Source organism: Halichoerus grypus, chromosome 2, assembly GCF_964656455.1.
Source record: "Halichoerus grypus chromosome 2, mHalGry1.hap1.1, whole genome shotgun sequence".
In the NCBI taxonomy this organism is placed as follows: domain Eukaryota; kingdom Metazoa; phylum Chordata; class Mammalia; order Carnivora; family Phocidae; genus Halichoerus; species Halichoerus grypus.
In genome coordinates this window covers 131443966-131470636 of record NC_135713.1, presented here as the reverse complement: position 1 = coordinate 131470636, position 26671 = coordinate 131443966, and the positions used below count along the sequence as shown (strand labels likewise).

The 26671-nt window shown below is 41.1% G+C and overlaps 1 long non-coding RNA gene across 1 annotated transcript in view; it reads right to left on the bottom strand.

Moving 5' to 3' along the window:
- LOC144381147 (uncharacterized) overlaps positions 1 to 26671 on the bottom strand; it is a 398096-nt gene that overhangs the window by 212151 nt on the left and 159274 nt on the right. Inside the window, exon 4 of the long non-coding RNA XR_013445854.1 lies at positions 22055 to 22203. This is a non-coding gene — a long non-coding RNA (uncharacterized LOC144381147). The remainder of the gene's footprint in view (positions 1 to 22054; positions 22204 to 26671) is intronic.

The following is a 26671-nucleotide window of genomic DNA, read 5'->3' as shown; positions in this document are numbered from 1 at the left end:
AGGTAGTACCGACTGCCAGGGACCTACTCAATACAGACATTAGTACAATGTCAGATATAGAGTTCAGAATCATCACTTTAAAGATACTAGCTGGGCTTGAAAAAAATATGGAAGTTATTAGAGAAACCCTTTCTGGAGAAGTAAAAGAACTAATATCTAACCAAGTCAAAATAAAAAAGGCTATTAATGAGGTGCAATCGAATATGGGGGCGCTAACTGCTAGGATAAATGAGGCAGAAGAAAGAATCAGTGAGATAGAAGACCAAATGATGGAAAATAAAGAAGCTGAGAAAAAGAGAGACAAACAACTACTGGATCACGAGGGCAGAATTCAAGAGATAAGCGATACCATAAGACGAAACAACATTAGAATAATTGGGATCCCAGAAGAAGAAGAAAGAGAGAGAGGGGCAGAAGGTATAATGGAGCAAGTTATAGCAGAGAACTTCCCTAATTTGGGGAAGGAAACAGGCATCAAAATCCAGGAAGCACAGAGAACCCCTCTCAAAATCAATAAAAATAGGTCAACACCCCGACATCTAATAGTAAAACTTACGAGTCTCAGAGATAAAGAGAAAATCCTGAAAGCAGCTCGGGAGAAGAGATATGTAACCTACAATGGTAGAAACATTAGATTGGCAACAGACCTATCCACAGAGACCTGGCAGGCCAGAAAGGACTGGCAGGATATATTCAGAGCTCTAAACAAGAAAAATATGCAGCCAAGAATACTATATCCAGCTAGGCTGTCACTGAAAATAGAAGGAGAGATAAAAAGCTTCCAGGACAAACAAAAACTAAAGGAATTTGCAAACACGAAACCAGCCCTACAGAAATATTGAAAGGGGTCCTCTAAGCAAAGAGAAAGCCTAAAAGCAACATAGACCAGAAAGGAACACAGACAATATACAGTAACAGTCACCTTACAGGCAATACAATGGCACTAAATTCATATCTTTCAATAGTTACCCTGAATGTAAATGGGCTAAATGCTCCAATCAAAAGACACAGGCTATCAGATTGGATTAAAAAACAAGACCCATCGATATGCTGTCTGCAAGAGACTCATTTTAGACCCAAAGACACCCCCAGATTGAAAGTAAGGGGGTGGAAAACCATTTACCATGCTAATGGACACCAAAAGAAAGCTGGGGTGGCAATCATTATATCAGACAAATCAGATTTTAAACCAAAGACTGTAATAAGAGATGAGGAAGGACACTATATCCTACCTACTTAAAGGGTCTATCCAACAAGTAGATCTAACAATTGTAAATATCTATGCCCCTAACATGGGAGCAGCCAATTACATAAGGCAATTAATAACAAAAGCAAAGAAACACATTGACAACAATACAATAATAGTGGGGGACTTTAACACCCCCCTCACTGAAATGGACAGATCGTCTAAGCAAAAGATCAACAAGGAAATAAAGGCTTTAAATGACACACTGGACCAAATGGACTTCACAGACATATTCAGAACATTCCATCCCAAAGCAACGGAATACACATTCTTCTCTAGTGCCCATGGAACATTCTCCAGAATCGATCACATCCCAGATCATAAATCAGGTCTCAACTGGTACCAAAAGATTGGGATCATTCCCTGCCTATTTTCAGACCACAATGCTTTGAAACTAGAACTCAATCACAAGAGGAAAGTCGGAAAGAACTCAAATACATGGAGGCTAAAGAGCATCCTAGTAAAGAATGAATGGGTCAACCCGGAAATTAAAGAAGAATTAAAAAAATCCATGGAAACCAATGAAAATGAAAGCACAACTGTTCAAAATCTTTGGGATGCAGCAAAGGCAGTCCTAAGAGGAAAGTATATAGCAATACAAGCCTTTCTCAAGAAACAAGAAAGTTCTCAAGTACACAACCTAACCCTACACCTAAAGGAGCTGGAGAAAGAACAGCAAATAAAGCCTAAACCCAGCAGGAAAAGAGAAATAATAAAGATCAGAGCAGAAATCAATGAAATAGAAACTAAAAGAACAGCAGAACAGATCAACAAAACTAGGAGCTGGTTCTTTGAAAGAATTAACAAGGTTGATAAACCCCTGGCCAGACTTATCAAAAAGAAAAATGACCCAAATCAACAAAATCATGAATGAAAGAGGAGAAATCACAACCAACACCAAAGAAATACAAACAATTATAAGAACATATTATGAGCAACTCTATGCCAGCAAATTCGATAACCTGGAAGAAATGGATGCATTCCTAGAGATGTATCAACTACCAAAACTGAACCAGGAAGAAATAGAAAACCTGAACAGACCTATAACCACTAAGGAAATTGAAGCAGTCATCAAAAATCTCCCAACAAAACAAAAGCCCAGGGCCAGATGGCTTCCCAGGGGAATTCTACCAAACATTTAAAGAAGAATTAATACCTGGGCGCCTGGGTGGCTCAGTTGGTTAAGCGACTGCCTTCGGCTCAGGTCATGATCCTGGAGTCCTGGGATCGAGTCCCACATTGGGCTTCTTGCTCGGCGGGGAGTCTGCTTCTCCCTCTGCCCTTCCCCCATCTCATGCTCTCTCTCTAATAAATAAATAAATAAATCTTAAAAAAAAAAAAAAAAGAATTAATACCTATTCTTCTGAAACTGTTCCAAAAAATAGAAATGGAAGGAAAACTTCCAAACTCGTTTTATAAGGCCACCATTACCTTGATCCCAAAACCAGACAAAGACCCCATCAAAAAGGAGAATTACAGACCAATATCCCTGATGAACATGGATGCAAAAATTCTCACCAAAATACTAGCCAATAGGATCCAACAGTACGTTAAAAGGATTATTCACCACGACCAAGTGGGATTTATCCCTGGGCTGCAAGGTTGGTTCAACATCTGCAAATCAATCAACGTGATACAATACATTAACAAAAGAAAGAACAAGAACCATATGATACTCTCAATAGATGCAGAAAAAGCATTTGACAAAGTACAGCATCCTTTCTCAATCAAAACTCTTCAGAGTATAGGCATAGAGGGTACATACCTCAATATCATAAAAGCTATCTATGAAAAACCCACAGCGAATATCATTCTCAATGGGGAAAAACAGAGCTTTCCCCCCAAGGTCAGGAACGCGGCAGGGATGTCCACTATCACCACTGCTATTCAACATAGTATTAGAAGTCCTAGCCACAACAATCAGACAACAAAAAGAAATCAAAGGCATCCAAATCGGCAAAGAAGAAGTCAAACTCTCTCTCTTTGCAGATGATATGATACTTTATGTGGAAAATCCCAAAGACTCCACCTCAAAACTGCTAGAACTCATACAGGAATTCAGTAAAGTGGCAGGATATAAAATCAATGCACAGAAGTCAGTGGCATTCCTATACACCAACAACAAGACAGAAGAAAGAGAAATTAAGGAGTCGATCCCATTTACAATTGCACCCAAAACCATAAGATACCTAGGAATAAATCTAACCAAAGAGGCAAAGGATCTGTACTCAGAAAATTATAAAATACTCATGAAAGAAATTGAGGAAGACACAAAGAAATGGAAAAACGTTCCATGCTCATGGATTGGAAGAACAAATATTGTGAAGATGTCAATGCTACCTAGAGCAATCTACACATTCAATGCAATCCCCATCAAAATACCATCCACTTTTTTCAAAGAAATGGAACAAATAATCCTAAAATTTGTATGGAACCAGAAAAGACCCCGAATAGCCAGAGGAATGTTGAAAAAGAAAAGCAAAGCTGGTGGCATCACAATTCCGGACTTCCAGCTCTATTACAAAGCTGTCATCATCAAGACAGTATGGGACTGGCACAAAAACAGACACATAGATCAATGGAACAGAATAGAGAGCCCAGAAATGGACCCTCAACTCTATGGTCAACTAATCTTTGACAAAGCAGGAAAGAATGTCCAATGGAAAAAAGACAGTCTCTTCAACAAATGGTGTTGGGAAAACTGGATAGCCACATGCAGAAGAATGAAACTGGACCATTTCCTTACACCACACAAAAATAGACTCCAAATGGTTGAAAGACCTCAATGTGAGACAGGAGTCCATCAAAATCCTAAAGGAGAACACAGGCAGCAACCTCTTCGACCTCAGCCACAGCAACTTCTTCCTAGACACATCGCCAAAGGCAAGGGAAGCAAGGGCAAAAATGAGCTATTGGGACTTCATCAAGATAAAAAGCTTTTGCACAGCAAAAGAAACAGTCAACAAAACCAAAAGACAACCGACAGAATGGGAGAAGATATTTGCAAATGACATATCAGATAAAGGGCTAGTATTCAAAATCTATAAAGAACTTAGCAAACTCAACACCCAAAGAACAAAGAATCCAATCAAGAAATGGGCAGAAGACATCAACAGACATTTTTCCAAAGAAGACATCCAAATGGCCAACAGACACATGAAAAAGTGCTCAACATCACTTGGCATCAGGGAAATCCAAATCAAAACCTCAATGAGATACCACCTCACACCAGTCAGAATGGCTAAAATTAACAAGTCAGGAAATGACAGATGTTGGCGGGGATGCGGAGAAAGGGGAACCCTCCTACACTGTTGGTGGGAATGCAAGCTGGTGCAGCCACTCTGGAAAACGGTATGGAGTTTCCTCAAAAAGTTGAAAATAGAGCTACCATACAATCCAGCAATTGCACTACTGGGTATTTACCCCAAAGATACAAAAGTAGGGATCAGAAAGGGTACGTGCACCCCGATGTTTCTAGCAGCAATGTCCACAATAGCCAAACTGTGGAAAGAGCCAAGATGTCCATCGACAGATGAATGGATAAAGAAGATGTGGTATATATATATATATATATATATATATATATATATATACAATGGAATATTATGCAGCCATCAAAAGGAATGAGATCTTGCCATTTGCAACGACGTGGATGAGATCTTGCCATTTGCAACGACGTGGATGGAACTGGAGGGTATTATGCTGAGCGAAATAAGTCAAACAGAGAAAGACATGTATCATATGACCTCACTGATATGAGGAATTCTTAATCTCAGGAAACAAACTGAGGGTTGCTGGAGTGGGGGGTGGGGTGGGAGGGATGGGGTGACTGGGTGATAGACACTGGGGAGGGTATGTGCTCTGGTAAGCGGTGTGAATTGTGCAAGACTGTTGAATCTCAGATCTGTACCTATGAAACAAATAATGCAATATATGTTAAGAAAAAAAAAAAGAAGATAGCAGGAGGGGAAGAATGAAGGGGGGGAAATCGGAGGGGTAGACGAACCATGAGAGACGATGGACTCTGAAAAACAAACTGAGGGTTCTAGAGGGGAGGGGGGTGGGGGGATGGGTTAGCCTGGTGTTGGGTATTAAAGAGGGCACGTTCTGCATGGAGCACTGGGTGTTATGCACAAACAATGAATCATGGAACACTACATCTAAAACTAATGATGTAATGTATGGGGATTAACATAACAATAAAAAAAAAGAAAAAGAAATTAGAGGTAAGAAGAGAGAAATGGCTTTAATCGCCTGGGAAGGAGGAAGGCAATATTAACAAGGAAGAGATACACAGACTTCTGAGAGTGCTTTAACCTGGGACAGGCTGAATTCCTGCACTTCTACAGAGAAATTCTCCAACTCAGAATAGAGTGTTTGTCTACTAAACTGCATAAAGATGGTATGGCAGATACTTGCCAATTTTCAGAAGCCTTGCTTACATTTGGGGAATTCCCCATATTATAAGTCCCCATAGGAGACAGGAGCAAATTCCAGACAGATGCTGAAAATTCTAGAAACTCACTGCTTGGGGCTTCTCCAGCAGGTAGGGTATGGGCATGTGCCCTGGGCCACAGCCTTTACATTGGAAGGCAGCGTGCAAAAGATGCAGAGACTGTGGGGAATTCCCACTGGTGGAGAAGGGGCGTGAATGGACCAGCTCCTCAGGCAACAGCGGCAGGGGGACACACTGAGGGTTTAACGTAGAGGTGGTGGCACCCATGTTCTTCCACAATCTTCTCACCACGCCTGCTCTGTGACACCATCTTGGGCATTTTTTTCCCTAGCTACAGAGCCCCAAACTGGTTTTCAAGCCCTCCTATTGATTCTGTAACCTACCCAATATTCTTTTATGAAATTACTTTTCTGCCTAAAACAGTCAAACTGAGGGAATATATAACCTCACACATGATGTATATGAAATATACATATGAAACTATAATAGGAAATATATACGTACATATGAAATTCCTTGCTCCAGTGCAACAGATTTCTGTCAAATTCCCATAATCTTACAACTCGATAGAAGGGAATAACACCATTACCTCTATTCAAACCCATTATTTGACAGATGGGTTTCCTCTGCCGAGGGTTTAAGAGATCACCAAGGGTCAACCAACTCAGAGAGCAGAGTGAGGATGAGAATGATTTCTAGTTAAATGCCCTTCCCACCACACCATGTTGATAGCAACCTTGGTTATTGGGTGCGGTATTTCAGTTATAGATTGCTTTTGTATTGATTGGATTTCATTTTGTCTTAAGAAAGATCATTCTAGGTTTGTATTTGATTGAGTATTTGGTTATATTTGGTTATCTATTAATTTATTAGTATTAAGACAGACAAGACCATGATGGGGACCTCAGAAAAAGGTAGTTAACTAAGAGTTAGGACTCAATGGAGTAAGAATAGGAGGAATGAGGATATGGCAAGCAAGTTTGTGCTATAACTCTCCCTGGTTTGGAAAAAATACTTAATTAAAGCAGCATCCTTTTGTGTGGTGCTGCTTAGTTGGTTTTGCTGCTCTGGAGCCCAGAATATGAATGGAACCCAGTTCACAGATACATATAACAGAATATTTCCTCAACTCTGGACCATGTGAGGAAAACAAAAGGATTGGTGAAAAGAAATGAACTCAGTATACAATGAGAATTATCTACATGTACAACTAACTTAAACACAACAATACATAGTAAACAAAGTTTTCCATCACGTTCAAGTGTCAATTTCTGATTCCTTGATGCTTTGCAACAACTTACAGTTTAGCCTCTAGCTTAGATCAGTTGGAAAACTTTCACTCCTTGAATTGTCCAGTGCTGTAGATATTCATCTATATGTGAATGCATTTTTGTCCCATGCTACCTTGGCTTTATGTTACCTTCATATATCAGGGCCATAACTTTTTTGTGAAATGAACTGTTCCTCTCTACACCCAGTAATTGCTGAAATTCTTTGTAAAATACTGATATCCCAACAGGATTCCTCGGGAGAACTGTTTCTCTCCAACACACTTTGCAAAATGCCTGGCACTAATATACCACCTACTTTCTCCGGAATGGCTTCACTGACCTGAGCATTTTGTGCTCTAACTAATCTACACCTTACATTTTTTATTTTTCATTTTCTGGCATGACAGGAAAATGGAAAGTCTTGCTTTTAATCATTCTTTGACAAGTAGCCTGCCTTTCTTGTTAGGATCCAAGTTGAAATCAGATTCACCATTGTGTAGAAATGTGGACTTCACACACTCTCTCTCTCACACACACACACACACACACACACCGCACACACCACACACACCAGTTCACATCCAGGATCAAGAGGCTTGCAAAGCCCAAACAGGGAGCCTACGGGATTGCCATATCCTTTATCCCAAGACACTGCTGAAACTGAAATCTTTTCCCTAAGCAGAAGGTATTTAGTCCTATCTCCTTGAGAAATCCAATTTTAATAACTTCCCCTTCTCTTCCAAAATGAAGCTGAACCGACAGCTCGCTTCTAACATCCTTTAAAAGTACCGCAAATTATCTACAGGATAGAGGATCCATTGTATGGGTTATCCAAACTATAATTAATCTAAAAATGACACATCCTGGGATGTATAATGCATTACCTTTCTGAAACCAAATTACAGCATTAATTATATTTGGCTTCAGCAAATATTAACATTTCTTTACATGCCCTAAGCCCAAACATCTAATGAAGAGACTTGAGTATAAGCTGGAATCACACTGTTCCCCAGAGAAAGCCAAACTTACCATTTAAACCACTAACAATAACCTACAGAGCAGTTCATCCCCACAGGACGGGTCAGCTTTAAGCCAACATTTGTTCTGTCCGCTAGAAACGGCGGGTCTGTCCCTTCCACCTGGACTTAGATTATCTTAGCTAGCCTTGCTGGTGGCAGAGTCCTTGATACACAAGGGCACCTAAACTGTTTTTAATGATATATTTGCGGCTCTCAAAGTGGATAATCGAGGTCCGGAAATGCTATTATTGTAACAGCTCCCACAGTAACCCTCTATGAGAAGTTCACTTGCTATCTGCCTGGAGTCTAAGGGTCCAAATGTTTCAAGTCTGGAAGGTGGGAGTGGGGGTCGAAGGGAGGCAAAATGACGTTCACAGCAGGATTCCTGAAAACATCAAAACACTGTCTGTTCTTGCCTTTTGTGAAGTCAGCCCTTGAGCTATTTGTTCAGGTTTCCCTACCAACTTCATGATGAATGAGGTTTTCCAAGGGCTTTTCCACACAGCGCTGTTATTTCACTGGGCTTCGGTGAGTACTTTAAACAGATGAAGACAAAGAAAGCCAGCCATATAATTCAGTGTCTGATTGCTTTTCCACATGTCAGTAGTGAGAAGTACAACTCTGCCTTGAGCAGCTCTGAGTGGCTGCCTGATTGAATCCAGTAAAGGCTGATAAATTTTGGAATGCTCTTTCAGCACAAGAAAAATAGCATCTCGATGGAATATGGTACTGCAGTACTTTGTGCCTTGCAAGAGACACCTCGAAATCGGGGCTTTTCACCATGGGGCATGACGAAGGAGAAGCAAAAGGGCATTTTCCAACCCCCACCCCCATCACGTCATCAACATCTGGAGGATGAGAGCTGACCCACATTTTTTTTTTAACTTCAAATGATTTTTTTTTTTTTGGAAGCACTAAGTGCAATTATAGTACATAAGCGATGGGTTACTAATTTAGAAGCTAATTAATTTCAATAGTGAGTGTTTCCAGAAACAAAATCTTAAAAGATACAGGGAGGAATAAACAGAGAGTTTATTCTACTTATATAACACATTTTCTACCATCTGGGGAATGAAAAGGGTTTTCTCCAACAACTTTCCCGGGATGGGATGAGAAAAGAGACCCAGTACTGAGATCCATATGGGCTAGACCTTTGGAGCCTAAGTAGCCTCTCTGTCTCTACACAGAAGAAAATCTGATCATACTGGAGCGAGTCGACCAAAAACAAGGGGTAAAGAACAGGATCAAACTTTGGGGTACAAGTTAGTGCAAGGGGGAAGCAGGAAGCCCTGAGTTAAGCACCAACTCACCTCCATGACTCAGCTGCAGAAACATCACCACTTGGTGCCTCAAAACCTTCCCTTGAGGGTAATTTTTGCTCATATATGCCTTTGAAAGAGTTGGTGTAAAAGGCTCTAAGTAACACATCCATGAGGAGAAGCGTTCCCTGGGACTCCGGGCACAGTATATTCTGCACAGCGACATAACAACAGCTCTCAGTAAAATTACACATAATCAATAGTCTGTCCACTGATCCAAACGCCCCAGGGGCCCATCTCGGAAGATTTTATAGTATATATATTCCAGGCGTGTGTATGGTGGAGCCTACTGATTCCCACACAGCTGTTTTCCTCCCGTTAGCACATGATGATTTTCAAGTGTTTTACTAGAACAGATGTTTTAAGAGCATGCTGAGTACACGTCTTTCCTCAACTTTTTTATTTACATACACAGCGGATTGCCATGCTGCTGTCCTTTTGATTCTGTGGGGGTAGGGTGCGACCAGCCAACAATGTCGGCTTTCTTCAACATTCTTAAGCAGAGGCACTTCTGACTCGTTCCCTCCCCACGGTCATTGCTCGCAGAGACCCTCTCAGTCTCTGTCCCTCTGTCACTTGCTCTTCCTCTGATCCTTTCTCCCAACACACTGTTTGAACTCGGTTTCTGCACATGGAGACTTTTTAAGCTGGAGCAAACTGAATACACCCATGTCCTATATAGAATGCAATTTTCTCTGTTGGGTTTGTACCTGCTCCAAATAGTTGAATTTAGATAACAGCTTATTTCCTGAGAGTCAACACGTACTTCTGCTTGAACCTACTGCAAAGTCAATCCCCTATTCGTGCCACAAAAATCTGTTACCATGGAAAATAATATTCTGCCACACGTTCATCAAAAGAGGCTGCCAACCTTGTCAATTTTGCATCAGCAGAATGTACACAGCCCTAAATGGAAAAGTTTTCCCACCTAAAGAACATGATTTCAGGTCTTTAAAGCAGGGACTACAGATGGATTTGTGCCTTCAATAGTATGTTAAGTGATTCTCCGAAGTATCTTAGTAGGTAAGTAAAGGTATTTTCCCGGCCCTCACTCCTTGCCAGTTTATAAACTGCTTCTTTCAGGATTAACACAATTGTCCAAGGGACTGCAGAATTTTTCTAAATTTAGAAGATTTGAGGAAGCGAACTAGAGGTGAGGAGAGAGTGATTATCCTTTTGAATTTCTCTCTGCCCATAGAGACAGGGCCTTCCTCTTCACAGTACTTAAATTCAGGACAGCTTTATTCTTCCCACAAATGCATCTTCAATTCAGAGCTTTAGGAATTGTCAAATGTCAAAATCAAATGGCCATTTCATGTCAAGCTCCCCTTCACAGCAAACCAATCAGCTCACAGTCAATTGTTCAACCAACATTAACAGAGTCCCAGTTATAATTTATGTTCTCTGCTACGTGCTGGGGATCTTGGTGGGAGGAGACATGGCCATTTTCTGGTAGAGAAGAAACACACTATACACAGTAAATAGCCTCTTGAGCCACCAGAGCCTTGTGCAGAGGACAGCACCAAGGACACTAGGGAAATACTCACCTCTCCACACGAATGAATGAACTCACTTTGAGGTAGAATTTCTATAGAAGGGAACTTCTCTTTCCCCCCTTCCCTTCCACTGACTACTTCTGACTGAGAAAGAAGGACTAGCGTTGGTGAAAACAAATGTTAATGATCAAAGCGGTGTAACAAGATGCTAAATGGGACTTTTCCCCCTGCAATTGTGGCATGTCGGCTGAAGCATCAGATCTGAAGACACTAGAAGAGGAGAAAGTGCTCTTTCTAAGGAGAGATGTTAGAGTATTCTCATAAGACTTATTAAAGGTGGCAGAACTTGCCTATCAGTGTCCATCTCCCACTTCCAGCCCACATAAGAGAAGGCTGGAGATTCATGAAGGAATTTATTTAAAGGGAATTTATAGAAGTGGAGAAGGTGGTGACATTATGCTCCCCCCCTCTACCTCCCATAGGTCCTCGGCCTGTGGGAAGGGAAGTGGCTTCTCACCAGCAGATGGCTTCCTGGTGAGTATATCAGAGACCAGGCTTATGCCACCACTGAAGCTGAGTGCAAGAAAATTCTTGGCAGAAATTAGCACTAATTCCTAGATTTGGGGGAAATTCAACAGGCAGCCTCATGCCTCTTGAGGGACATGCCATGAGGGACATGCCATGACAGGGACAATCATTACAGGGCAAGAAGGGAGCACGGCATTTGTTCAGACTTGAGTAGAAATAAATTTGAAATTTCTGTGGCCAGGCGACACCTTGGGGAGTAGTAACCAGGCATGAAATGCCTGAAGGGGCCTCACCCGAGAAAACTGACTGTAACCAAGTGCTCCCAGCAGGAAGCATCTAGAGTATACACTGTTGGGGTCTGGGGTATCTGAGGAAAGGGCCACAATGCTCATTAACCCGCATGAGGGAAGAGTAGAGGGTGGAAGAGGGGAGTGGAAGGCACTAGTTAGTCAATGTCTATGCAACAGAAGGGAATAGAGATGTAGAAAACAACTCAGAACCCCGGCAGGGTCTGTGTTGGTCAGTGTGGGCCATGATAACAAAACGCCATATCCTGGGTGGCTTAAATAAGAGAAATTTATTTCTCACCGTTCTGGAGGCTAGGAAGTCCAAGATCAAGGTGCCAACCAGTTTGGTTACTGGGAAAAGCTCTCTTCCTGGTTTGCAAATGACCATCTGGTCACAGTGTCCTCACATGGTAGAAAGGGAGAGGGAGCTCTCTGATGTCTCTTCTTATGCAGGCACGAATCCTCTCATATCAGGGCCCCACCCTTACGACTTCATTTAACCTTAATGACTTCTGCAAAGGCCCTGGCTCCAAATGCAATCACACTGAGGGGTAGGCCTTCCACCTTTGAGTTCTGGAAGGAAACAGTTCCGTCCACAGCAGTGGCATTTAAAAACAAACAAACAAGCAAACAAACAAAACAAATAAATGGACTGTAGGAAGGCATCTGATGAAAATAAAATCATAGGTGCACTCTCTATCCACACACAACATGTCTTAAAGATAAGAGGTTGGGAGAAAAAGTGTCTGATTTTCCGCTTAACTCTTCTCTGAGGAAAAGAAATGGGAAATGATCCGTAAGTACAAAAACATGCCAGAAGGGAAGTTCATTAGAAAAGCAAATCACAATGAGGAAAAGAAGAAAAGGAAACAGGGAGAATGAGCCTATTGTGTTCATAAGAAACTATATAACTAATTGAATGCATATGGAGTCTATGGTTGATTTATGGTGGGAAATAAATTTAAATACAAATGCCATGTTAAAAATGATGTAGGATCTTAAACTTCAAAACTCTGAGTTTATAGAATACGTAAGTATGTAGAAAAGTTTAAAATAAAACTGACTTGAAGAAAGAGAAATTATAGAAAGGAAAAATTCAACTGTGCATTTACTGCATTTATAAGAACCTGATTTATAACCAAATCTTTGGGGAAAATTTGTTGGCCTGCTTGAAAGAATAAAAGAAAATGTAAATATGCCAGATAAATGGGTGGGTTATTTATTATAAACTCTAAAATAGTCCGTGCTTCTTAAAGGAAAGAAAAAACTACAGTGAGATATGAATTTAAAGTAATAAAGTTCAAGATGGTAGACTCTGCATACGCCTTTGCCTCTTCTCCTTTGAAACTCATTAAAATGGCAGTTAAAAAAAACACAAGGAAGTAAATTCATAAAAGTGCTGAGAACATATGGGACATCAATGGACCAGATATTTTTGCAGATTTCTGGATGACAGAGTAGGGAATGAATGGTTCTACGTATACATGGAAGCAGAGGGAGCCATCACTCAAACCATGATCAGAAGGGAGGGCTGAAGCAGGAAGTTAATCGTGGAATTCTCCAGAAAGCACAAGTAAAAAGAGCAGGAGGACCAATTGCCAAAATTTTTAAATGCCATAAAATGGATAGAAAATAAAGTTGAGACATCCTTTGGACGATAGAGCAGAAACAACGAAGACATTGAAAATGGGAGCAAAAAGATAAGGGACATATAAAATCAATCCAGGTTGGCCAGAGTCTGATTAACAGAAATCCTATAAAAAGACACAGAGATACAAAGGAAGATTCCATTTTACCCTGATGAGGGGCCTGGGGGCATGTAATAGAATCCAGAAGAAAAGAAATGGAATCCTAGCACACTACATGTCTCGGCAGTAAAAAATAATTACATACTTATAGTAATATAAGAGATTGATTATATTTAGCCTCCAAGGCAACAAACATAGAGAGCACAGAAAGTATGGTTGTAATTGCAGGACAGAATGTAAATGTTATCAACCTTGACAATATAAAAGCCAAAATTAAATTGAAGGAACGTGGGAAGAAAAAAAAAAAATGTAAAGAAGAGGCAGGCGAGAGAGTGAAAGGACTTAACGTTTTCATCCCAAGAGCAAAATCAAGTCAATTGACTAGCGTAGAGGGAACAAGAGGTAGGATTATTGATACATTTTCTAAAGTTATGAAAAGAACCAAAAGGAAAACTGAGAATACTAATGTAACCACCGAAGTTAAGGAAAAGGGTGAGGGAGTCAAAGCATCATTTCTCACAGCAGGGAGTAAGGGGAAATTGTCCAAGGTCATTAAATTAAGAAATAGAGGTGGGTGGATTTTTTTCAGTCACTACCAGAATTTCTTTTTAATGATTCAAAGAGATGCTGGTGGAAATGAGCCTGGGAATGTGAGGAAGAAGGCAGGACGGTTTCCCTCCTCATCATAAGCTCGTCTGTATTCCTGATTTCTTACCTTGGGTCTATATTACTTGGACAAAAACAAATACATAAGAACAAATTCACCAAAACTTAAATATTAAGCCAAGCCAACTGTCTCCTTTTTCCAAATGCTGAGTGAAGTCAGGGCCATAATCAGGAGCGGGAAGCAGATTTAAATCTTGCAAGAAACTGAAGAGTAAAACAGCCAATGCAAATAACTCAAAAGAAATGTATAGGAACTGAAACAAACAAACAAACAAAAAACATCTTTTATCCTGTCTCCTTTCTCTCTCTCTCTCTCTCTCTCACACACACCCCCCACAGAATTTGCACATATGATTATACCCCTGTATCTGTTGAGAAACGCAACACATTGTAATGACTATTTCTTCATAGATTCAAATAATAAATCCTTGGATAAAAATTAACTCATTCTAAAAATAAATTGTGTGTTCCAAGACACAAAATGTGGAGCAAATGGTAAACATCTTTTCACCAGCTTTCCCAAATAAATGATCAAAAGAGGCAAATACCCCAACCAGGCTACTACACCCCGAAGATGCTTGATTCAATCCAAGCGTGGGTTAGCGAACTTTCTCTATAAAGGACCGGAGGGTAAATATTTCCAGCTGTGTGGATCATACTCCCCTCTGCCATCGTAGCATGAAAACTACCAGAGACAATACACAAATGAATGGGCGTGGGTGTGTTCCAATAAAACGTATCTACAAAACAGGCTGTGGGCAGTATTTGGCCCGGCGGACACAGTTTGCCCACCCCTGAACGAAAGGATCCAGAACATTAAGGCAATTGCCAATTATTAAAAGGAAAGCACATACTCCACAACCTAAATCACTTTTGGCTAATATTACAATAACAAACAATATCCCATCGAGTAGTGTTCTATGTAATTCCTGATGTTCAAGTGCCTTTTGAATAAGCTCTGGTCAAAAAAGAGCTAAAACATATCCATTCCATTCCCCTTCCCTTCCCATCATTCACACAACAATAAAAGAAAAACAATGATCAAGTCAGCTGTCTCCGGTTAAGGGCCCCTTTTAGACAGCTAACATATTCGATCTCCTATTTCTCCATCAAAATGAGAAGCCCAAGGGCTTCAACTTTAGTTACGTTTGAAAATATCATTAAAGGAAAAACCGTGCCCCTCTCTCAATGACATCTAGCTTTAAATGGCTCACAAGGGATGTTTAGTGCTTGAAACAGCCGACATTGGGTAAACATAGAGATGAGCACCTGACCAGGACAGAGAGGGCTCGCTGAATCTGTAACCTTAATCACAATCAAATCACATTAGTGAAGCAAGTTGGTGTTCCAGGGGCCTAACTGAATATTAAGTTTGTTTGTTTGTTTAATGAATGGGCAGTGTGGATAAAAAGCGAGATTCAAATATCCAATCAGCTTCCACATGAAAATCCTGATTATATTTGTGATGGCTGTGAGCGAAATAGGGTCCTAAATAGAATTTTAGATAGCATTAATGATATGACCAAAAAGGATGAAAAATCACAAGTGACAAGGAAAAGCACATTTGTTATCTGACAAAAAAAAAAAAAAAAAAGAGTAACAAGGGATATCAGGATATCCTCCAACCACACAAAGGAATCCTCAAAACTGACTTGGGCAGCTCCTGTGAGATACTACATGATTATAATTACAATGCCCAAGTGCAAAGGGGAAAGACACCCAAACCTTACAAATCACAGTGTATCCAAGCTTGAAGGAGACTGACAACAATAACCCTTGGCACGTGTACAAAAGATTTAATTCTAACTAAAATGAATGTTGTATAACAGTAGAAGACAGGTTTGGGGAAAGCGTATTTTGTTTTGTGTTTTGTTTGGTTTTGTGTTGGTAGCTTTAGAGAAAAATAAGCTCATGAACATACCCAGTGAATACACTCCTGGGTACACACTAGCATGGATAAGAACAAAGCTGGGGAGGCAATTTGAGATTCAGTAAGATTTTTTAAATGATCAATTCTCTCTGCAACTACTCCAAATCCTTCACAGACAAAGGATATTTCCCAATTCTTACCAGAAGAAAAATATATGACCTACACACAAAGCTTATTTGTTCAAATCCCGCCCCAATCTTCACAGATACTTTTTAATCAACATGCAAATGAGGCATGCTTCCCTGCAAAATTACTGGTTCCTTATTTAATTTTAGCATTAAAATAATAATTGTCACCTAAAGACTCTTCCTTTTTTTTTTTTTTTTAATATTTTATTTATTTATTTGAGAGAGAGAGAGCAAGAGAGAGCATAAGCGGGAAGGAGCAGGAGAAGCAGGCTCCCCACTGAGCAGGGAGCCCGATGCGGGGCTCGATCCCAGGACCCTGGGATCATGACCTGAGCCGAAGGCAGACGCTTAACGACTGAGCCACCCAGGCGCCCCTAAAGACTCTTCCTTAGCCCAAAAGCTTTCAACATTTGAAAACTGTATGAGCACTACTCAGCCGAACATACACATTCATTAAAAGAAATAGGAGAGTCCACCATTATAAATGAAGGCTTCTTTTCCCTAGGAAAAAAACTGCAAAATAAAAGTAGGTCTAGAGGAACACCCAGTCCCCTTTCTTGTCAGTCCTGCCTTTGCTCACTGTGTTCAGGTACACACAGTGTCCTATGAAATGACCCACACTCTTGATATTTCTTGGTCCCTATTTTGTCAAAACTACCCATTATCCCAAGTCTGGGGTGACCAGCTAAAGATCTGAGAAAGTATTTCAACCAAAGCTATCACTGACTGGAAAGGAGAGTTTAGCCCTTCCCAAATAGCAGATGCATTTAACAGGAACCCTCCACGCTGTGGGCATCCCTGGGTCCTGTGACTGAGTCAATGGGACAAACAGCTCAGGGCCAAGGGGCCTTAAGCACCTGTTGAGTCACACCATCTGTTCCGTCTTCGAGCTGACCTACACATATACCAGAATGTCCAGTGGACTAATCGATGTGGACTCTGTTTGGTAACTTGGGAGTTCATGATAAAAAGCCAGAGAAAAGTGTTCTCCATGACAGAGAGAGATGTGAAGCAGATAAACTCAGTCTGTGGACAGAGTGGTCAAGATCACTGGTGAACTGGCATCTTTAAGCAAGACATCTCTTATCTCTTACACAGTGTCAGTTTGAAGTTCATTTTTAAATCTCCATGAGGCTATAAGCTTGTATTTTCTAAAACATATTAAATGAATGTTTAAAAGTTGGTATGTTTGGAGCACCTGGGCGGCACAATCAGTTAAGTGTGCGACTCTTGATTTCAGCTCAGGTCATGATCTCAGGGCTGTGTGATCGAGCCCCATGTCGGGCCCCACACTCAGTGTGGAGTCTGCTTCAGATTCTCTCTCTTCCTCTGCCTGTGCCCCTACCCCCCACGCACTCTCTTTCTCTCTCTAAAATAAATAAATGAATCTTTTTTTTAAACAAAGTTAAGGGCGCCTGGGTGGCTCAGTTGGTTAAGCGACTGCCTTCGGCTCAGGTCATGATCCTGGAGTACCTGGATCGAGTCCCGCATCGGGCTCCCTGCTCGGCAGGGAGTCTGCTTCTCCCTCTGACCCTCCCCCCCTCTCATGTGCTCTCTCTCATTCTCTCTCTCTCAAATAAATAAATAAAATCTTTAAAAAAAAATTAAAAAAAAAATAAAAAAAAATAAACAAAGTTAATATGTTCGACATAGATTGGTGATGGACAGATGATGGATACATTTCATACACTTATGTATTTATCCCATTATATTATAGAGAACAGAATTAATATTTCTCAAAATGGATCCAAGAACCACATGTATCGGAATCACTGGCTATTTCTTTTAAAACACATATTCCTGGGCCCCACCATAAAGTTTCTACTACAGAATGTCTGGGCGAGCCAAAAGATCCGCACTTTTAGTAGATTCCCTAAATGATTGTAATGACAGTATTTCCAGGGAATGCTGTTATACTGCTTCCAGGTCATATTTTGTTTATTGATGCCCAACATCATGGCAACATGCAAAATGTCTTAAGAAATAAGATAAGAGTTTCAAAACCAACAATCTGAAAACAGTAGTCATCCCCTCCTAAGGCCACCAGGACGCTTGTCTTGGTGACAATGACAGCACAAGAAACAAATGAAAACATCCAGTCCTCTTGATTGCCTAGACTGGAATCTGGTATACGGTCATTTCTCCCTCATCTTAGTGGTTAAAGCAGCCACAGGGCCAAACCCAAAGTCACACACAGAGCCCTATCTATTTGATAAGGATGGATACCTGAAGACACATGTCAAATATGATCAAGTAAGTGTTGACAGGGTAGGCAGAAATGGGGTGGGGCTCTGAGATGAGGAGTAATTAAATGAGTAATTAAAACAAGAAGGAGTCTTATAAAGCCCAATGAAAATAATGTTCAATAAATCAAGTAATGTAACTCAATATTCAATCAAGTAACTTAATATTCTGCAAATGAATTTTGCATGTACTCCCCAAAAAAAGGGAAAAAAGGAAAAGAAAACCAACAACTTCAGACTGTTGCAGTAACTTACTCAGGTGACTGACTTCTCTAGGTGAAGTTACTGACCTACTAAAGACGTCCGAGCTCAGGCCAGAAATCATTCCTCTCCCAGCTCTGCCCTGTGGGTTCTCCTCTCTGAAATAACATCCACCAGTCCTGCAACTAACACTGAAATTATTATAGTCTATTTTTAAAACAAGTTAATTTTTTTAACAAGAAATTAAGTGAGTGCTTAAAATATATCCCATCTGGTGGCGCCTGGGTGGCTCAGTCGTTAAGCGTCTGCCTTCGGCTCAGGTCATGATCCCAGGGTCCTGGGATCGAGCCCCGCATCGGGCTCCCTGCTCTGTGGGAAGCCTGCTTCTCCCTCTCCCACTCCCCCTGCTTGTGTTCTCTCTCTCGCTGTGTATCTCTCTCTGTCAAATAAATAAACAAAATCTTTAAAAAAAAAAAAATATATCCCATCTTTGAGTCTGATTTGATGAGCCTTCAAGAAACTTATGATAGGAACTTAAATAGGCAAGATAAACCAACTACGTAAAATTGAGAAAGAACACATCATTCATATTTCGTGTAATTCATCAACTATCCTTTTCTTTCAGCCTGGGTACTAGGCTCTGCAAAGGCAGGGGAAGGGGTCACACGGCAAGGACCCAGAAGAGATACAAAGTATAAACGATTTCAAAGAAAGGAAAAATCACCTAAAGGAAATCAGAAAAGCTTTTGTAGAGTAAACAGCACAGACGAGCCTTGAAAGATAGGTAAAATTTCAACTGGTTCTGATCTAGAGAATAAAAAGGGGGAGAAATCCAGGCGGTAAGAACACCATGAACAAGATATACAAGTAGAGGTTAGAAATAAATTGTGCACATCACAGCATAGAGGTTGAAACAATCAATATATCAAACATCCCATATGAGTTAACCACCGCATCAGAGGCTAGAAATACAAAAATTAATAGAACCTGAGCCCCCCTCTTGAAGAACTCACAGTATGAAGAGAAGCATGTTGAGTTCTTGATGGATGAGCTCAGAGGATAATCAGCAATGTGACAGCAGAGCCATGAAACAAGGCTGCACATTGGAAGGAGAAGAAGGAAAAGCCAAGGGGAGAAGGTTACACAGGAAGAACTGGGAAAAAACACTTGCAACTTTCAATTACACCACACTCAAAGATCAAACAGTCCTCATAAAGTTAAAACTATACCAAGATGCTATTTCTCACTGGTTAGGCTGACAGAAAACCCCATGCCTGGCAGTTGAGAGTACTGTTTGCAAGGCTCTAAGGAAATCAGGGCTCTCACATGTTGCTGGGGGAAATGCAAAAATGGTACAATCCCTTGGAGCAGGAGGATTTAGCAATATCTAAAATACCTTTTTTTTAAAGATTTATTTATTGGTTTTAGAGAGAGAGCGAGACAGCGAGAGTGGGGGCAGGGACAGAGGGAGAGGGAGAGAGAGAATCTCAAGCAGACTCTTGGCTGAGCACAGAGCCTGACTCGGGGCTCGATCCCATGACCCTGAGATCATGACCTGAGCCAAAATCAAGAGTCAGATGTTTAACTGACTGAGCCACCCAGGCGCCCTAGAATACCTTAAATTACATCTGTGGTTTGCATTGTACTCCAGGGGAGAGTGCTCCTCTAGATCTAATTTGGAGGAGAGAAGGAAGGACATATTGAAAACACCCAAGGATACAATTAGCCAGATTCAGTATGAGTAAGATTCTAACATACAAATGATTCCTATTCCAAAATAGACGGCATGAACAGGGGAACTGAATTCAGACTGATTCCTGAGTAATTCTAAGGAATTATCATTAATGCTTAGATGTGCTAATGCCATCAGGGTTTGTTTTTTTTTTTTAGGTTTTTTACATTAGAGATACACACTGAACTATTTATAATTCAAATAATATGCAGTCTGAGACTTGCTTTAATCCCCTTAAAAATAAAGTATGGGGAGATAAGAAAATCAAAGCAGCAAAGTGTTGACCATTATTGAAACTGGCTGATAGGTAAACAGGGATTTATTATACCATTTTTGCTTCTCCTGTAGATATTTGAAATGTTTTATAGTTGAAAAGTTTTTTTTTAAAAAGGAATTACTGAAATATAACAGTATCATCTGGAGAGTGCCATGTCTTTGATGCTACCAGAAGGGAAAAGTGAACATCAGCTTCTAGGACTGCAGAAAGATCCAGGAAGAGAGCTCTCAGGAAAACCACTGGGCTTATCCATTTCTAGGACAATTACAGTCTGACAAAAGGTCAGACCAGCGGGAAAAGCCAGATGGCAAAAGCCTGGAAGAAGAGGTCAAGGGGATGAAATGGCAAAAATATAGAGAGACAATTCTTATAAGTTTTCCAGCCATTATTGAAAAGAGAGAAATTGGATATAGAATACAATCAAGTGTCAGGATGACTAATAATTAAATACCACAGTATCACTGAGTCAGTCGCATATTTCTGAAAGTCACTAAATCTTCAAAAGTATTATAATATGGAAATGGCACTAGGTTAGGAATCAGAATATCTAGATTCTTTTTTTTTTTAAGATTTTATTTATTTATCTGAAAGAGATAGAGAGAGAGAGCACAAGTAGGCAGAGAGGCAGGCAGAAGAAGAGGGAGAAGCAGGCTCTCCGCCGAGCAGGGAGCCCGATGCGGGACTCAATCCCAGGACCCTGGGATCATGACCTGAGCTGAAGGCAGCCACTTAACCAACTGAGCCACCCAGGCACCCCAGAATATCTAGATTCTAATTGCAAACATTAACTGGAAGAGCATATCCATCAGTGAAAAAAAAAAAAAAAGGAGTAGTTTTGAAGATGTAAAACTCTAGGAATGTGGTTTGGGATCATCCTTCCTTCAAGGTACCTAAGAAGTGGGGAGGTTGTGGGCCATAACAAAGAGCCAAGAGAGTGAAATTCAATGTCTTGTTCAACCAGCGGGCTCAACCACCATCTCTGCTTTGTACGTGAGCAGAGATGGAGGGATCCCTCAAACAAGAAACAGAAACAAGGAACCAGGCCCGGACTGGAGTATGAGTCTGCCTCTGGTTACCGCAAGGAAGTAATTTATTACCACCAGGCTATGGGGAAAGTTGGCTCTGACTTGGTCCACATGTCCCCTACCGTGAACTATCTCCAGATGCTAGCTAGAACTGCTACGCATCATCAAAAAGTTAAACACGTCTGAAACATCTCGTGAATAAGCTCCAGGCAAGTTTGAGGGAAAAGGTCAAGTGTGAGGACAGGAATTCCTGGGGCCCACAGCTCTAACCTGTTAGCTCTTTCATCTGACTCCAAATAAATACCTTGTAACAGAAAGTATATCGTCAATTCATTTATTCAACAAACATTTCTTGAGGCCCTAATATGCGTGAGACGCCACGCTAGGTGTTAGAGATGGAAAAGTAAATGTTCTTCACCGTAATAGCACTAACACTCATGACACTATCAATACAGTTTTGAATGCAAGGGAGCTCTACTTACAGGTGAGGAGGACCGGGAGAAGAATCATGATGCGCCAACGTGAAAATATCTTCCTGACTCAGAAGGAGCTGATCTGTTTACCCACACCTTGGGAGAAAATCAGGAAGCACGTTCTAGCAGAAAGCGATTACAAACAAAGCAACCGCAACCTATAAAGGAATACAGAGAAAATAATTAATTTCATAGAAAACTGAGAGAATTGGTGGGGGAGGGGGGATGCCCACAGAGAAATACAAAGGAAAACAACTGCACAAAAGATAATGCACTTTATCAACACTTCCCATTTTGAGTAGATAACGACTTCCCCTGGTCCTGGCAAGAGACTTTGCATAGGATTTAGAATGTGGAAGTAGTTAAAACACCCATCTACTTCAGGCTAGAAGGAACATTGCCAAATTTCATCTGTAACTAGACAGAGCAGAGTGTGGATCAGAAAATTACAAATGTGCTCAAGTCTAGGCTCTTGTAAGTTCTAGGATACTTTCCTTTGGCTTTTTTCAGAAAATACACTACACTTTATCTTGAACACTACCACTTTATCTTGAGTAGACGGGGCAAGTATGTTCTCACCTTGGTCAAAATCGCAAAAGGAACATAGGATGGGGGTTCCTACCTCTTCTCCAAAGTAAGGTCCTGGAACTGGACTAGCTCAGAAACTGGCAAGAGTGACGTATTTTATGTAGCAGAAGAGTTAAATCAAAGATGGATAAAGTTGGATTCTGCTTGCAAAGTAGGCAATTTCCATAGAAATTCACCGTATAATCAACTTGAGGAAGAAGCTCCTTGCTCAACTGCTCCTTGATCTCCACTTCACAGAACAACTCCATCACACAGGTACATAACTCTTGCATCCTTCTCTAGGTACTCACCCAGGTTCCACCTTACTTGACGTGATTGGTTTGATAGGCAATTCCCCTACCTGACAGAAGAGGGCAATGTGGAGCTTTTGGCTTGCACAGGTTCAGCCCCCTGTTAAGCTCAGTGTTAACAATTCTGAGCATAAACATACAAATGTATGTTCTATCATCCAGAAGTGCAAAATCAGAAAAACGTTTGGCATATAAAGAAGACAAAGATGGGGAGCACTCATGTAAAAAAGAAATAAGAAAGGGAAAAAAAAAAAGCATCGGAAAGGGTTATAAGTAGGGGGGTGGGAGTGTGAATGACCAGACCCATGCAGATAATATTCTGTCTCAGTTAATCACATGCTCATGTGCTTCCTTCTTCGAACTCGCTATGACAATGTCATTTGTCCATCTTTTGTTTATTTCACTTCATGAGCTCCTTGTCATTTAATTAATGCTTTTAAATGAAACATGAAATTTCTTTATCAATTCATTTGAAAATATATTCTGACTTGTTAATCTCTCTCTTCTTTAAGATTTCTATAGCTTACATTACAAGAAATGACAAGGGCAATTATCATTAAAAACCAAGCAGAACAAAGCTATGGTAATGAGGAGTGCTACAATTCATTCACCAAGATGTTAGGTGATAAAAGGATAAAATGAACCTACCTCTGTCTTTCTGATAACAAAGCAATTACAACTTGTAAAGTAATACAGAGAAAATAATAATTTAATAGAAAACTGAAAGAATGGTAGGCACAGAAAAATACAAAGGAAAACAACTCTGCACAAAAGATAATTCATTTTATCAAAACTTTCCATTAGGAGTCGAAAAAGACTTGCCAAAAATGTCAGGATGCACGGCAATATTTTTCCCAGGAAAAATAATTTTCTCTTATTAGTATTCAGAAGGGTGCTAGCAGAATGATACAGTGAAAAAAGTTCAATCTGTCTTTGGAAGTAGTAAGCAGTAAAGCATAAGAAGAGGTAAAGCAAGGATAGTGTAATACACACACACACACACACACGCAGATGCACATACACATACAGACATACACAGATTTATACACACATACACATAACATCAACATACGAAGGCTTAAGTTAGCATTCTAAGAATCACAGACCAGAGACCCCAGGATTAACATTCTGAGCAAACAAATGATATTTGGACAAAGTGAGAGACAGCGGCCCTTATGACCTTCAAAGATGCGTGGGAGTCCTCCAGCTGCCCGGATGGGATCAGCAGTCCCAGCGCGGGGCCAGACACACCCCGTTGGCAGAGCGCCCCTCTGGGGACCAGTGCCACTTAAGACCTGCTGCTTGAAAAGTGTTAACCAAGGAACTTCAGCATCAAACCGACAACCAAGCTTCTGGTTGTAGCCCTGAAACTCACTCCCGGAGTCTTCAATCACCCCTGTTGTTTCATGTCTAAATTGGGGGTGGCACAGCTTACCTGTCAGGGAGGCCGTGCAGATCGGGTAATGATTACAAAGTACTCTGGAGCTCGGTATTAAATGTTACAGAACACAACACAGGCCAGACTCTGGCCTACCCATCTGACGCAGGCTCTGTCCCTCTCCCGTCACAAATCATGTCACTCTCCCAGGTGTTCTGATTGCCAAAGAGGAAGCCTGGCAATCAGGCTTTCCTTCCCACATTTAGGGAAGGTTGTGTCTTCCCACAATAGCTGCGAGAGCGGTGCTAAAGCGGATACAAAGAATGTACGTCCTTTATGAATGAAGAACGAAAGCAGAAAGCTGAAGTGAGTGTTTTTCTGTTCCCTGCATGAAGAATGCATTTCTCTCTTCCTCTCTCTCTCTCTCTCTCTCTCTCTCTGTCTCTCTCTACCTCCTCTCCACTCCCTTACCCATGCTCTCTTTTTCTCATTCCTGTTTTTTCAGGCTCTTTCACGCATACACTTATTCTTAAAGGTAGCTTCTCAACTTTACTATGAAATAAGGTTCATGTCCCATGTATGCATAGCATAACATGTCAGCCCTTCCCAAAGCCCCCACAGTCTGGGAATGGCCCGTCACCATGACAACCTGTAAACCTACACATGATGAACATGTGGTAATTCAGTGTGGTCCCTCATCAGATGCTTGAATCCCCTCCGTGACACGCTTACATGCCTCCAGTGATGATGAACTCTACTCGCGGCCTGTCCCACTGACAAAATTCTTACTTGACAGTTGTTTTGTATATTGGTCTAAAATCTGGTTCCCGATCGTTTTCATCCTTGTTTTAGTTCTGCACTTTGGAGTCACACAAATATCTAATCCCTTGTCTCTTTAAATATCTAATAGCAATTACCTGCCCCGTCAAAACTCTACAAAGCCTGGCTCGGAATTCTTCAAAGCTTTGCCGTTACCAGCACAGATATAGCTTACTTGATCTTCGCAAAGGACAGCCCTGTTTGACAGCCACAGGGTCATTATTTTTTTTTAAAGATTGATTGATTGATTGATTTTAGAGAGAGAAAGAACAAGCTGGTTAAGGGGCAGAGGCAGAGGGAGAGAGAGAATCCACAAGCAGACTCTCCGTGCTACACAGACTCCGCATCGAGTCCGGAGCCAGACCTGGGGCTCGATCCAAGACCATGACCTGAGCTGAAACCAACTCAACCAACTGAGCCACCCAGGGGCCCCCCAGGATCATTTTTAATGGAATCAGGATCTTACTTCAATATTAAGGGCTTTAGCAATGCGTGCTTCTTTCTGGGGGCACAGCCAGATAAGTGAGGAGAGCAGAAGTGGGCAGGAGTTTCCAGGGGTGTCATGGACAGGTGGGGATGCGTTGGTGTGGCCACAGAGCTAGCCAGCAAGTTTGCTTGGCTTGAGAAGAGGCTCTGCTCTCTGGGAAAAGAGCTGCAGGCTGGTGGGCAGGAGGCGGATGCACGTCAAGGAGAATGCAAAGCTCAAGAATGGTTTGAAATTGATGACATGAGCAATAAAAGTTGCAAATGTCTGCTGATTTGGTTATCGCTAATTTTCTAAGGTTTGGGGAGACTATAAAAGTCATTATTTTACCAAATATTTAAGGAGTATTTGTTAAGCACCTACTGCTGCACGGGCACTTTTCCAGGCACTGGGAACTCCGTGGTGAAAAAGATAGACCTTCAAAGTCCTTGCCCTCATGGAATTTACATTCTAGTGAAGGACACGGACAGCATACAAGCAAATACACACAGATTACCGTAGAGTGCGTTCTAGAAAAAGAAAGCCATTTCTTTTTAGCCTCTTTTATCTTTATGCTTCTTATCCCTAAAATGAGCATAACCATCCTTAAAACATAATGCTATTGGAAGAATTAAATTAGGTAACATAACTAGCATCTGGCACAAAGTAGTTGCTCAACTAATCACTAAGGTTATTACGTGACTTTGGCCACCCACTTTTTTTCCCTGCCCCACAGAGGGTTTGTCCCCAGCAATCTATGGGGAGGAAGAAGTTGGGGAGCTACACGTTGCCGGCTCCCCAGTTCTGTCTATTCTGTAGCCAGATGAGTCTTGTGCCATGTAATCCACACCAAGAGACAGGCTGCTAACGGTCATGTCTCCACAGAAGAGTACGATGGGTATTAATGTTTCCTCCTGCCCTGCATCCACATCCTGACTTCACCTTGGGAAACTATCCTTCCTCACACTCAGCTCACACTTGGCTCACTCGGCTTACCAGTGAAGAGAGTCTGATCCAAGAGCCAAATCTCCCACCCTCTGTGATTGTTTGGGGGTAAGCCCAGTGACCAGGGATGGCCCCCCAGATAA